This window comes from Rattus norvegicus, chromosome 1 (assembly GCF_021556685.1).
Source record: "Rattus norvegicus strain SHRSP/BbbUtx chromosome 1, alternate assembly SHRSP_T2T, whole genome shotgun sequence".
Classification (NCBI taxonomy): Eukaryota; Metazoa; Chordata; class Mammalia; order Rodentia; family Muridae; genus Rattus; species Rattus norvegicus.
In genome coordinates this window covers 236,525,503-236,540,477 of record NC_141534.1, presented here as the reverse complement: position 1 = coordinate 236,540,477, position 14,975 = coordinate 236,525,503, and the positions used below count along the sequence as shown (strand labels likewise).

The 14,975-nt window shown below is 41.7% G+C and overlaps 1 long non-coding RNA gene across 1 annotated transcript; it reads left to right on the top strand.

Annotated features, from left to right (window-relative positions):
• The first annotated feature begins 3,000 nt into the window (after nucleotides 1-3,000).
• Nucleotides 3,001-14,780, top strand: LOC103691315 (uncharacterized). The gene is made up of 3 exons (XR_015655425.1): nucleotides 3,001-3,184; nucleotides 12,572-12,633; nucleotides 13,416-14,780. It is a non-coding gene; the product is annotated as an uncharacterized LOC103691315 (long non-coding RNA).
• The last annotated feature ends 195 nt before the right edge of the window (nucleotides 14,781-14,975 follow it).

The following is a 14,975-nucleotide window of genomic DNA, read 5'->3' as shown; positions in this document are numbered from 1 at the left end:
TTTCTTACTGCTCTCTGGTTTACTAAACTCTGTTTCCTGTGTATAGCATAACCTAACAGGTGATCACATGTCTGTCATTTGACATGCACTCTTCTATGACTTTTCTCCTATTGTTATAAACCAAATCACCACACTTTGTGTGGCTTCCAGCAATGTGTTGCTGTTTGCTTTCATTTCTCAAGGTGAAAGTTTTGGGTATGGCGTGAGTTCTGAGCCCAGCTGCATGTGAACTGCCGGGGCTGGGCTCTAGGCAGCCTTCTCTGGAGCCAAGAGTCCCAGCTCATCCAACAGACAGAAGAATCTAGCTTCTTAGGGTCATAGGACTGAGGTCCCTTTCTTCTTCGATATCAGCTGAAATTCACTTTCAATCCTCACTACGTTTCCCCTTTAAGGATAATTGACTATGTGGCCTTTTCTTTGAAATCAGCAGGAAAATAGCTACTGTTCTTACTCATTCCTTTTAAGGTCTTCTCTAACGACACCAATCTGGCTATGGGGGGAAATGCTTACTCTTGAGTAACTGAAAGTCAACTAAATGGGAACCATAATTATATCTACAAAACCCATTTGTGGGGTGAGGGAAATGGCTCAGTTAACAAAGCATCAGCCCCCTAAGCACAAGGACATAAACCCAGAACCTCAACATCCATGTAAAAATCCAGCATTGCGTGATATGTCTGTGGCCCTAGTGCTAGGGGTGTGGCAGACTCCTCGAGTTTACTGCCCAACCCATTTAACTAGGCTCAGGGAGAGATCCTGTTTTAAGGAGTCAGTGGGATCACTGGGTGTCAACTCTGGCCTTCCATGCACATACATATATGTACACACACATAAGCATGTACTGTGTATGCTGTACACAGCTAGAAAGACACACAGAATCTATCTTGCTATAAAACAAGTAATAGCCATAGTGGTAGGGATGGGGATATCCCTCCACATTCTCTACTTCCCTTTCAGGCCTGGGGAGCAAGGATCATGACAGGTCGAGCATCAGGGTTGAAATTCTGAAGACCATATAAGGATTCTGCCCAGGTCATGTGTAACTGAAGAGAGATTTTACTCTAATTGATACAAACTTCTTCTACTGTTTCCCTGTCCAGGATGCTGGCATTAAACATCCATTTCCGATTTACTGTTGTCACTTTTGACAGTATGGGAATAGAAAGAACACTTAAAAGATCCAAGGGATATATGGAGTGGGTCTTGGGAGTTGATGAGCCTGTTCTGTCGCTATCGGTGGTGCTGCTGAATTGCTGGCATGGGCGTCCTGAACATGTGTGCAATGAATCCAGCTGAGAGGACAATAAAGATAAGTAAGAGAGAGTAGCAAGGAAAACCAGAATCCGATATAAAAACTAGGCCAGTGGTGGAGTAATGGGCGACATACAGGACAGGTTTGGTGGAGAATTGGTGACTCCACTTAGCTAGAAAACCTTACCAAGAAAACATTGCGCTAATCAGAAATATTCCACCTTCAAGGAGCTACATCTGGATGGATCATGGTACTGTGTAGGTAATGTCAGCACAGCCACACACATACCTGACTGGCTGTTGTATGGTAGGGGTACAGCGCCAGCCCTGCAGCTCGGAGGAGGTGGCAAGCAGAGGTAATAGGAAAGGAATGAGCTATCTAAGCCTTTTACTAAACAAAACAAAAAAGGCAAGGCACGAGAGGGTGTGCCAAGGTCAAAGGGCTGAGTGAAGGGAGGTTTGAATGAGGAGTTAGTGTAGGAATTCAGCTAATCAGAACAAAAGTCTGGGCACAGTCACTTTCAAAAAAAAAGGAGAAAAGGCTGGGTTATATTACAGTAACAACAAAAATACACAAATCTTCCACAAGAACCCTTAATTCTTTCTCATCTGTTTTTGGAGTCATAGTCATCTGTTATGATTTGCATAGGAAATGGGCCCTCCCCCCCAGGGCTATAGTTTCTTCCCCAGATGGTGGCATTATTTGGTGAAGATGTGGAACTTTGAGAGCGTGGGGCCCCACATGGATGTATGTCTGGTGCTAGGGGCTAGTGTTCTGAGTTTTGTTCGTTAGGTCTTTGTGTTCCTGAAAACGGAGGTTAACACTTGGGAATGCCAGGCAAGCCATGATCTAACATTCCATCCCCATGGGACAGTCCTCCGAAGACCATACCTATTGGCTTCCTCTCATGCTCTCTGCTTCCCGGTCTGTCTTGCCACACACCCGGACTGACACTGGCAGAGCTGTCCATCAGGTTCTCCACAACACGGGGAACTGAGATGCTCAGAAACCCTCGAGCTGTTTTGTTCACGTAGTGTGGACAGAGTAAAACGAACAACTACCACACTGCCTTCCTAAAGCAACCACCCCCCCATGCAGCCAGTCAGCAATTAGGTTGTCAGAGGCTCCTTTTGGTTTCTGCTTACCCATTTTAAGTAAATGTCCTCCTCATGACTGACACACAACTGTCTAAGTAGTGAGAATGCTTTCTTGCCACATTGTTATCTCAAGTAAGTCTTACGGCCATCTGTGAAATGTAAATCTTAGTGCCCTTAGTTAAGGTGGGCAATTGAAGTAGAAACTCAAGGGCTCTTTGGAAAGTCAGTTGCGTTGGATGATATTTTGCTGGGGTGAACACATGAAGGGGTGTTTTCCTGAAGTGGACACAGGTGACTGGCTAAGGCAGACTTGTGAAGCAACATCTCACTGAGGCACACACAGGAGAGAGAGACAGAGAGAATGTTCTGCTAAACCAAGCATGTGAAAGGACGTGTGATGAGGGATTCTTTGCTAACAACACACATGTATTGGTCTGCCTTACATCAAGTAGTTGAGCTACATGTGTCTGGACTCCATAGAGAGAGACGCACCATAGAGAGGTATGCTGCAGTTTCTTGCCGCTTGCGCAGACTCTGGCTGATTGACAGAGTGATGTCAGCTAAGACAGACACGCGTGCTGAGGCAAAGCATGTGCTGAGGTCAGACCCGTGGAGGACTCATGATATTTAGAGTTATAAATAGGTCTAGACAGACAGTGACAAAGGCTGAGCTAAGCTTGCTTGTAGAGCTAGCTGTGCAATGTTTTTTTTTACTCTCTCTTATTCCCTGATCTTCGCTTTGCTGAGAAAGGCGCAATAGAGAACTTCTCCTTGTCCTCCTCCAGGTTCCTCCTGCTGACGCAAGCCGAGGCTGAGGCCTGGCTGTCTCTGCAAGGTAATACCACCACTGCTGACTCGTGTTTTCTATCCCAACTCTGGTGAACTGGACTGCTGGTATAGCTATGAAGTGTTTGCAAGTGGATCAAGTGCCACTGCTGACCTGTGAACTGAACTCAATTTCCAGACGACACAGATGGGAGTCCTTCCAAAGAAACATTTCCAAACAGGTCCACTTCTCCTGTATCCTTTCTTTTCCACTATCTCTGGTGGCTAATGGGCTAAAAGGGAAGGTTAAAGCATTTAAGAATCATTATTAAAAGTAGACTTTGAAAAAGAGTGCTGTTACAACAAAAAGACCCAAACAGGGCTTTATTATAAGGATTGAGTAAGTGCGCTGTATGTGTTCTGTGTATATTAGGCACTGGTTAAGAGGTGGTCATCACTACTGAAGCACAGAACTTGGAATCAAGCAGTTATTCCAGGGTGACATTATGAGTGGAGGTGATGGGTAGCTGTGGTCAGTTTTAGACCAATCTTCATTCTTTCTGGTGCTCTTCGACTATCCATGAATTTCATAGCTCTGCTGTTTGTTTTCCCGATGGAGTTGTCTTCCTTATATCTCTTAGCTCTCATTCAAGATGACAACTTTGCAAGTCTCTGCCTCCTCCCATAGGGTAGGATTACTGCTCCTTTCCTCTGTTAGTGGCTGAAAATAAAAACAGCTACTATTTATACCACTTCTCAAGTCCCTATAGCACTGCACCAGGGACATGACCCAGATTGTTTTGCAAATAGACATTGGCTCTCCTCTGTGACAAGCACTGTCCTACTTGGTAGAGATATAGTAGACAAAGTGACATACCTGTCCCTGCGGAAGTGGCATTCCAAAGTAATTTGCATTATGATAAACAGGACATGTATATAGTTAGTTAGACTGCTCGTCAATGGCTTCATACTGGAAACCATTATTCCTGGACATTAGATTCATCTAATTCCAGGGTGCTCTCTACTTCCTGTTGGGTGACATTTCCTGTGGGTTCTAAAAATCCTTCGGGGGAAAAACTCACTAGGAAAACAAAGCACATGCATCTTTGCAAAGTGATTATGTTCCTCTCTGAAGTCTTTCGGATGAAACTGTGAGCTTTTCAGGGGCGGGACCAATGTTCAATGTGGAACTCAGTAACATTGATGAGTATCTGTGACTAAAGCCCTCAAGATGGTTTGGAGTTTAGAAACCAAGCCAGCAAGTTAGTTTGGAATCCAGCATAGACAGAGGATGAGTTAGGGAGGCATTGGCAAGGGAGGTGAGCTACAGGAAGCCTAGAGAATGAGGTTGTCACCTGGCAGACTCTCTTCTGCCAAATCGTGAAGCAATCAAACGAATCCATGACTTTATTTTTCTATCTCATTTTTCTGCTCTCATTTTATAGCCCCCTCTTCCCTGCCAGGCTGAGCTATTCAAATGGAAAATATTAATAGGAACAAAGGGACCCAGAAGGGAAGAAAAGAAAATATGTATTGATAAAGTTCAAGAAGCCTTGGGTCTGTTGAAGGAAGGAGAAAGAAGGCTTCCTGAGACACTCGAGTCAGAGCACATGAGAAGCCTTTTCTTCAGTCTGTAGGCATGGCTTGGAGGAGGAAAATAAACACAGACAACATAAAAAACAAGGAGGCATGATATATGTGTGTGTGTGTGTATATGTGTGTGTGTGTGTCCTTGCATGTGCACACATGTGGACACATATGCATAAAGAGAACTAATATCCTCTTTGCCCTCCTGTTGGTTGCTATCCTTAGCAGTGGTCACCGTCTCTGTTGCTATTGGTGGATAACCTACACACTCCACTCTGTAGTGCAATTTGTAATGATGATGCTTCATCCAGCTCATCCCCTCTTTGATTGATGTGCACAAGATGCTTTGCCAGGCTTCCTGGAGAAGAGGATTAGTGAAGAGTCACAAGGATGGCAAGGCAGGTTTTCAATAGGCCCATCCAGACATAATTCTTCCAGGCTGCAACTGAAGTGCTCTATATACTCCAGAGAAGGGAGGCCAAGTAGTAAAATCAGAAGTGATTAGGCTTTCACTGTACATCACTTCCAGACTTACAGGTATATCTGCATGTACGGATGGGGTATGTTATCTGTTTATACTGCACTGGCAGCATCCCACAGTGATTGGCCAGAATTGACTGTGCGATTTTTTCCTCCAGCTTTACAATGAGGGACATCACGGGAGTGGGGGGAGGCGGGCGTAGGTAAAGTAGCCTCAGTGGGAATTTTCACACCATGGAAATATTAGCCATCAGGTTTTTTGTTTGTTTTGGTTTTATAGAGACAACCATTTAATGTTTATCAGCAGACTATTATATCCATACACATATATGTGTAGATTTGCAAACACATACACATTTAACATGCATACACACACATGCACACACACAAACACACACAAATGCCTTTTTTATAAACATGTATACTGTTTCTTTTTCTTTAGACAGGGTCTTACTTTGTTACATTGTTTTTTACTTAAAAATATCTTTGTATGATATAAAACTTTAAACACAGATTTTCCAAATTTTTCAATAACCACTAAGGAAATCTCTGAATACCAACCAACCATTACAAGTAAGTTGTATGTTCAAAGTGAATACATAATCATACGAAATCCTGTACCTCTGAAAACAGATGAAAAGATAAACTCACTATGGGCAGGAGAAAGGATCAGTGGGTTAAGAACACTTGCTTTGAAAGCCTAATCAACTCTCCACCATCCACACAAAAGCTAGGCATTCCTGGAACCCAGTGCAGACCCTGGCCAGTCAGCCTGGTCAAATGACAGGCTTTAGTTTCAGTAAGAAACCATCTCAGAAGATAAATTACAAGTCCATAAAGGAGGCCTCTGGTATAGTTTTCTGGCCTTTGAATGGATACATCACAAACACACACACACACACACACACACACACACACACACACACAGAAAGAGAGAGAGAGAGAGAGAGAGAGAGAGAGAGAGAGAGAGAAACAAGATAGCGGTGAATAAAATAAATACTCAATAGTGTTTCTATCTTCTTCCTTTTGCTTTCTAGAAGGCATGGTCCTGTGCATGTCAGCAATGCACCCTACCACTGAGCTACACCCCCAGCTCACAATGCTTCACAATTTTACAAGTAGTCAATAGACCCCAGGCCTCTACTTGCTTAGATGTCTGTATGTAGAAAGTAAGAGGCACATGACCTGGTTGGCACTGAGCTGCCACTGGGCACCTAAATGTCAGAGCGGTTTTGATGCGTTTCTTTAATTACTTGTCAACACAAGTAGTTAGCCCAAGCTTCAGTGACTCCTCACAATGGGAGAAAGCTCTCTGCTAAGACCAGAATGGGAGGAGAGAACTCAGCTCAAACTCGAAGCTTAAGACCTGCCAGACGTAATCCCTTCTCTTCAGTGACAGAGCTAATGAGTGCATTTCAAGATTTTTTACACTTCACCTCTGATATTTTAAACACCTCCGATAATAATAGAAATACATTTATATAGTGCTTTATGGGGGTTGGCTCATTTAATCCTCCCATCCGTGTGAGAAAGAATTATTAGCCATGCTTTACAGCTGTGGAAACACACGCTTGAGGAGATCAAATGACTGGCCTGAAATCACACAGCTGGTGACTGTGATGGTCTAACTTTACCCCAGTGCTTAACCAATGGCGGATAGGCTGAAACCAGGGCCTGCCTTTCACACCAAGGGATTCACTAATGCTAAAGTGAATCAAACCCAGGGAGAAGCTGCCTCCAACCCATGCCTAGATAGTCTTAGGTGCCCTGGTTTTACAGCCACATACAACATACCCCAAATCAGACCTACTAATCAAATGCCAGAACCATGCGATTCAAAAACTCTTTACACTAAGATATAAAGTAGTATAAATAACTTAAAAGTTGGCCTATCTACAATTTCATTTTATAGATAATAAAGCATTCAAATTAGGAGAATGAAACCCAGGGGTGAGTTCTTATACATCAGGCAGTTGGAAAAAGTATGTCTGGGCAAGCAGCAGGCTGGAGCATGCTCCAGAGCTGGCCAGCTGTCCTTCTCACATGGCTTGTGTCTTAGCTTCTAATATCAACATCTAAATATATTGAAAAAAAATGTGTGTTCCAAAGGCCAGCCACATCTGCTTGGCTTTTTTCTATTATGTTTATATAATCAGCAAATGTGTGATCACGATCCTGACAGAGGAGATAATACTTGGGAATTTACTTTGTTGAATAGTGTCAAAGACACCTCAAGAGTTCAGCTCCAGCTACTTGGCGCGTTGTTCTGACCCTCCCTTCCTGCAGATCACAGCACTTTGAAAGACACAGATTAGGAGTTGGATGGAGACACCTTTCCTCATCCTTGCCCACTCCGTCCTGTTAAGATGAAATGCAAACTCGTCCATTAGTAATGGAGTGGATTGAGGTTGTCATGCGGATCAGTATAATATGGTTTCACACCTTGTACATTTTGAGCTACTAAGTGGGAACTCCCAAGAAGCAACTCGGCGGAAGGGGAATGCAGGTGCTTTGATGCCATGCCAAAGACTACATTTTTATAAAATAGGGTTTGCATGGCAAATCCAGGAAGCAGACTCTCTTGCCATCATAAAGAAATATCTAATATGTAGCACAACAAAAGCAATGCATACTTGAGCCAGATTTAGCTCGTGTTCTCCGGTGGCATCTTGAATCACAAACGTAGTCAAGCATACAGCCTATTCTGAAAGGATCTAAAGAGTTTGCTAACCACAGACAGATTGTTTTTCCAGCTTTCTCTGTGGCTGAAGTTTTAGAAGCTTGGACTACACAACTACAGTGCAAGTTTCTTCTCTTCTGCAATAATTCTCCTGAAATCCTCTCAAAATTCGTTGACGTAGGTCTAGGTGGGATCTCCTTAAGGATAAAGAAAAACATCCCCAGCTCCAAAAAAAAGAACCCCCCCAAAAAAAGGATAAAGAAAAACACCACTGATTTTAAATACTTACCTCCAAATACAAATCGAAATATATGTAGAGGTGTGAGTGAGAAGGTTGGAAGCAATAAAACCCAGAGGGAGGAGACACTGAAATTGACTAAGTCAATGAGTCTAAAAATCAGCCATTCAGACTTGGCTATTGGACTCTCATGGGTAGCCTGGGCTGGAGTACTATTTGAAAGTGCAGTATTTGTGGCAAATCAGATGCTGGTTTCTCACGTTTTAAATCTGAAAGAAGAGCTATACTGGCCTTTCAACAACATTTTCCACCTTCATTCAAAAAACAGTACAAAACCCTCTACCTGATGAGCTCCGAGTCATCTGTGCTGCGTGCAGAACGGGAGTCTGTTCTATTCAAAGTCAGTTAAGAAAAATGTGTGAACAGCTAGACTATAATTAAGAGTAAAATGATTAATGTGTACTTCTGGCAAATTGCTTTTCAATAAATATTCCACAAGCATATAATGAAGAAAACAAATTTCTTCAGCAGATACCACTAGGGCAACTGGGCAACAAAAGAAAATTGAGCAAGAAGTTTATTTCACAAAATATGTAAAATTAATTTAATTAAATAAGCAAACTTATTATAAATCTTGATTTTAAAAGACATAGAAATGAATCTTCACAGCCTTGTATGTGGCAATAATTTCTTAGACATAATAAGAAACACACCAAGAAAAATAGTAAATTTGACTTCATTAAAATTTTAAACTTTTGTGTATGGAAGGAAGTCATTAAGCAAATGCAAAGACAACACTTCAGATAAAGTGAATACTATCCCAAATATCTATGAAAAATCTCATAATTTAATACTAAAATATAAGCCAGTTAGAAACTGGGCAAAGTTTTAAACAGGTATCTTTTCCAGACAAAGTAGACAAGTAGCCACCAAAAACATTCTCCGAAGGTGTTCAAACTCATCAATCATTTGGAAAATAAAAATTACAAAAACACGGTAAGATGCTATTTCATATCTATTAGGACGAAAAAAATGAAATGAAAATTAAAATGAAAAAATATCAGGCATTGGTTAGAATATGAACACTTTTAAGCCTCAACTTTTTATTTGTAGGAGCTAAAGATTAAATCAGTGCATCCATTGTAGAAAACAATCTTACTATTTCATAAAAAATATAAAATATGTCCACTGATGCCACAGTGACTCACGTGTTCTGGGGGTAACCAATTACTCCCTGATTGGATTTAAAGCCCTTTCTACAAAAGGTAACTCATGGCCGCACACTCTCTTTCTCTCTCTCTCTCTCTCTCTCTCTCTCTCTCTCTCTCTCTCTCTCTCTCTCACACACACACACACACACACACACATACACACACACACACACACACACACACACACAAACTCAACACTACTATTATTTAGGTCTTAGGCGCTGGGAGAGAGCCTAATTCTATTATACTACTAAAATTCTGTTATCCTACTAAATGGACATCGTAATAAGCTGATCACTAAGTTCTTATTTTATACCAATAGATCAATACATTCTTCAACCTTGAGCAGAGAAGCTCCTTTTTTGCAATACACAGTGATTGAAATAGAAAGCCTATTACTGGTCAATGTGCAGAAGAAAAGAGGATTCTCTTTATCACCCTCCTCCCAAGGCTTAGGGGACATCATAGAAAAGTGGGTAAAAAAACTGTCAGAGCCAGAAATAGTTGACTATCTTCAGTCAAACAGTATTTGCTGGACATGACAGGGCTGTTGCCATATCATCTAACAGCAGCTTAAATGGACAACAGCAGAATAAATGGACAACACCCACCAGAGATCAAGGCAGACAAAAATCCCCAAACAGATGTGGGGTTCATGAAACCTCATCCCTAGTTGAGGAGATATTGACAACTAATGGATACTGGTGGCAGGCAGCTTGTGGAGAATTAGTTTCTTTAAGGTATATAGACCCTGAGAAGCTACCCATGTTCCAATAAATGGCCGATGCCCATGTGCATACCTAGCTACACTAAGTAGACTTGGTTTGATTTTTAAATGAGCACATAAAATGAGAGCAGTGCCACCAAATGGCTTTTAGAAGTATTCCCACACTAGCCAGCAAAACTTTGCCTTTGAAAGGTTTGACCTATTTGAAGGTTCTGGAGTCATGTCTGATTTAATAATTCAGGAAAGAATTACGGGCAAAAGCTACTATTGCAAATGAGGCTTCAGACTGTATTCAATGAGGTTTGAGTGGAGAAGATGTAAGCCCCTCATGCTTTGATAATGTTCCTCTGAAATGAGTTTAGTGGACCCTCCTCATAACGAGACACCCTCTCCCTAATGAGCTCTGTCCCAGACCCCATAAGGATCTCCAGAAATAAGGCTCAGGGTTAACCTGAGGTGGCCTTCAGACTGTATGTTTTATCGTTCTCCTTACTCTTTGTAAAATATTTTTAAAATCATTTGTATATGTGTATATCTATGTGAGGGTATTGCACATGAGTATGGGTGCCTACGGGGCCCAGATGAGGATATCAGATAAACTGGGGTTGGAATTACAGGCAGTGGTGAACCACTTAGCAAGGGCTCTAGGAGCTCATGCCCTTTCCAAGAGCACTACATACTGTTACCCACTAAACCATCTCCCCACCCCCTTGTTCTCTATTCTTTTTTCTTTCTTTTAATATTTTGAGATTATAATATAATTGCACGAGTTTTCCCATTCCCTTTCTTCCCGGAAACCCTCCCATATATCCCCCTTTGCTCTCTTTCAAATTCATGGCTTCTTCATTATTAACGCAGGTACAAGGTGTGTGTGTGTGTGTGTGTGTGTGTGTGTGTGTGTGTGTGTGTGTGTGTGTGTGTGTGTGTGGTGTTTTAAATAAATGAGTACAACCTGCTTAGTCTGTATAATATTGCTTGCATATATGTTTTCAGAGATGATCATTTGGTATTGGGTAATCAATTGGCATCCTCTTCCCTGGTGACATTCTTGCTTTAATTCAGGTTATTTCATACTCAGCATTCCTTAGTTGTCTATAGTTCTTTATTTGTTTGCTTGTTTGCTTATTAACGCAGGTACGAGGTGTGTGTGTGTGTGTGTGTGTGTGTGCGTGCGTGTGTTTGGGGTGTATGTGTGTGTTTGGTGTGTATGTGTGTGTTTGGGGTGTATGTGTGTGTTTGGTGTGTATGTGTTTGGTGTGTGTGTGTTTGGTGTATGTGTGTGTGTATGTTTGGTGTGTGTGTGTATGTTTGGTGTGTATGTGTTTGGTGTGTGTGTGTGTTTGGTGTATGTGTGTGTGTATGTTTGGTGTGTGTGTGTATGTTTTGTGTGTGTGTGTTTGGGGTGTATGTGTGTGTTTGGTGTGTGTGTGTTTGGTGTGTGTGTATGTGTGTGTTTGGTATATGTGTGTGTGTTTGTTTGGTGTGTGTGTATGTTTGGTGTGTATGTGTGTGTGTTTGGGGTGTATGTGTGTGTTTGGTGTGTGTGTGTGTTTGGTGTGTGTGTATGTGTGTGTTTGGTATATGTGTGTGTATGTTTGGTGTGTGTGTGTATGTTTGGTGTGTGTGTGTGTGTTTGGGGTGTATGTGTGTGTTCGGTGTGTGTGTGTATGTTTGGTGTGTGTGTGTATGTTTGGTGTGTGTGTTTGGTGTGTGTGTGTTTGGTGTGTGTGTGTTTGGTGTGTGTGTGTTTGGTGTGTGTGTGTGTGTGTGTGTGTGTGTGTGTGTGTGTGTGTGTTAGATCTGGGCTCTCCCCCACCTAAGTCCGCATGTCTATTGCTGTTCTTGGTCAGCTCACACTTAAGCAGTCATGTCAGGTTATATGTGTAGCTTCTGATATTACTAGGATACACAACGGATGCTAAGCCCCTTCCCAGGAGATTCCAGAGGCAAGCTAAAAATTTCCCACAACAGCAAAACAGATCTGAAGTCATCCATGCTCAGTTTCACATTAGCAGTGCCTTAACTACTGGGCACTGTCAGCTTGACATTCTAAAGGGCCACCACTCCTCACAATAGAATCCTGGATGTTGAGATCCAAGGGCCTGGCAACTCTGGATCTCAGTGTAAAGTATGTCCACAAAAAGCTATTCACCTGGAAGCTGATATCTAGGTTTGGGCAGTTCTGGATCCGAAAAGATAACTTCAATCTGACGGGAAGAAACAACAGAAGCTTAAGATAGTCTGAGGGTTTAGTAGTTCAGGTAATGAAAGTGGGAGCTGTTGGGGCTACAAAGGACCACACATCTCAGCATGGTCAGGCCTCTTTGTCATTTTCCACCTTAGCCTGGAGAATATGCCAAGGGGATTTCAAGCAAACCCTCAAATTCCAGCCTTGATGAGAGTGGCAATATTCATTTTTAATTATGTTTGCAAAAGGCTGGGTGTGAAATAGAAGAGGGACGGAAAGGTGAAGTGAAGGGGTGATGCCATTTAGAGTGGAGGGATTTTTGCATAATAGAATTTTCTCTTTGTAGGGCACTGTGGAGAATGACATTTCAAAAGAGCACAGCTTCAGCAGAAGAGTCCATCAGACAAGGTAGGCTTAGACCTGAGAAGATGACAAACAAAACTAATAACCAAAGAGCAAAGCCAAGCAGTTCCTGCAGTGGCCCTGCCTGTGTTGTCTTCAAGTCCTACAGGCAGAGCTGGAGTCCCAGTCCAATGGTCAAAATCAGATTAGCAGATAAATATTAGGAGAGAGAGAGAGAGAGAGAGAGAGAGAGAGAGAGAGAGAGAGAGAGAGAGAGTTCAGACATGTGTGTACATGGTCACATGTGCTTACCTTAATTCAGGTTTAGTTCATACAGAAAGGTGAATGGAGATGCTTTCATTAGAAAGGCTAATGTGAGTCAGAGTTCAGTGTAGCTGCCATCTTCCTTCCACTTCTATCCTGGGCTTCTTTGAAATTCTGAAGGCATGTGGAATAGATTTTACCAAACCATTCTAGAGCCAAATTCCAAATTTTCCCTTTGAGAAAATAGGCACAGGAAGACTGGAAGCATGTGTGGGCCTCTTGGCTATTTTACACCAGAATAAGGTGTCAGGCTATCAGGCCTTTACTTCCATGGCATTTATTTCCTGTCCTGGTTTAAAGCCCTTGGCATAACCAAATAGATAAAATAAATGCTGACGATGCAAACCAGTGATTTGGATTTTTTGACTATATTACAACGCCCAGTTACATGTTCTAGAGAGACATGGTGAAGACTATAATACAGCTCCAATAGAAATTGCATTATGGCAAGAGAGATGCAGATATTTGGAGACATAACTGCAGAAATATGAGGAACAGTCACCATAACTTTTTCTCTTACACAGGTTCACATAATACCAAGTCTTATCTGTTCGGAAGACAATGGAAGACCCTGGGGAAATGCTTCCGGAGAAAGGAAATGCTCATACATTTGTTCTCAGTTTGGGGACTGCCACTCACTGTTTGCTCTGTAACCTTATGAGCATTAATTATGTTTTCAGAACATGCCATATATCCCCCCTGCTACTTATGAACATTTTTGCCTACTATTGTTAGAAGTTTACAAATTCCAATGTACATGAACTATAAATACTCTGAATATAAAACTGACCAACTCTTAAGAACACATAACAATTTTAAATTGCTTCTCATGGGGAACTATCTTCTTGCCCATGATTTTAGTTGGTTAATCAGTAAACTCTGTGCAAACAGGTGCCACCCTGCTTTCCTAAAATGATGTAATACATTAGCCATCCCATGCATGGCGTTTACCAATGAAAATGTTCCTCTAAACCCATGTTAGGTCTGTTTACGTGAACACACCAGAAACAACAGCTGGAATAGCCAAAGGCCAACACATCCATTTGGCCTGGAAACCTGCCCATATGTTCCACTACTGACCACAGAAGCCTCATGCCATCTGCCTTTCAAAGGGCAGCTCTGTCTGCTATGTTCAGGACAGTGCCAAGCCTCCACAGTCACTTAGTGAAAGCAGGATGTTTATGCTGTAGGCTCTGACTGCTTCTGTCATTGTCCTATTCCTTTGTCAACATAACCAATCCTTGTCTTCTAGAAGCATTACTTCCCCACAAAAGCCATTTCCTCTTTCTACCTTTCCTATCAGTTCTAAGTCAAATTTCATAAATAAAACTATTTTTTCAACAATAAACAGAGGGTTGACTTCTTTTCATTTTTAAGACAATCTACATACAAGAAATTAAAAATCTTTAATATATACTATCCAACGAGGTTGGACACTTACATACATTTGCATACATGACAACAAGGTAATAAATATACCAATTATCTCTACAAGGTCCCTTATATCTCTTTGAGTGTGTGTTAATATTGCCAACACGAAATCTCCTGCCTGACCTAAATTTGAATGCCTGATACAGTGTTGTGGCTTCTTGGCATTGTGCTGTACAGCAGATCTCCAGAACTAATTTATTTTGTATAACTGAAATTTTAAACCAGATGAGTGTCCCTCCATTTCTCCCTTCTTGGTAATCATTCTTCAGTTCTTTGCTTTCTTGACTTTGACTATTTCTGTTTCTCAGACAAGTAAGATCATTTGGTGTTGCCCTTCTATGCCTGCTTACTTCTCTAGCCATAATAACCCCGAGGCTCACCTATGTTATTGCTAATGATGGGATATATTCTTCTCTTCAGAGTTGAGTAATGCTCTATTATACATTTTCTTTATCTACATATACATTGTTTGCTTTTCTACTGCTGTGACAAAACACTGTGACCAAGGCAACTTACAAAAGAAAGTATTTCATTAGGCTTATATTTCCAGAGGTTTATAATCCATGGTGGTAAGGCAAAGGCCATGGTGACAGAAACAGCTGGGAGCTCATATCCAACAAGGAGACAGAGTGCACTTGAGAAACCTAAGTCTT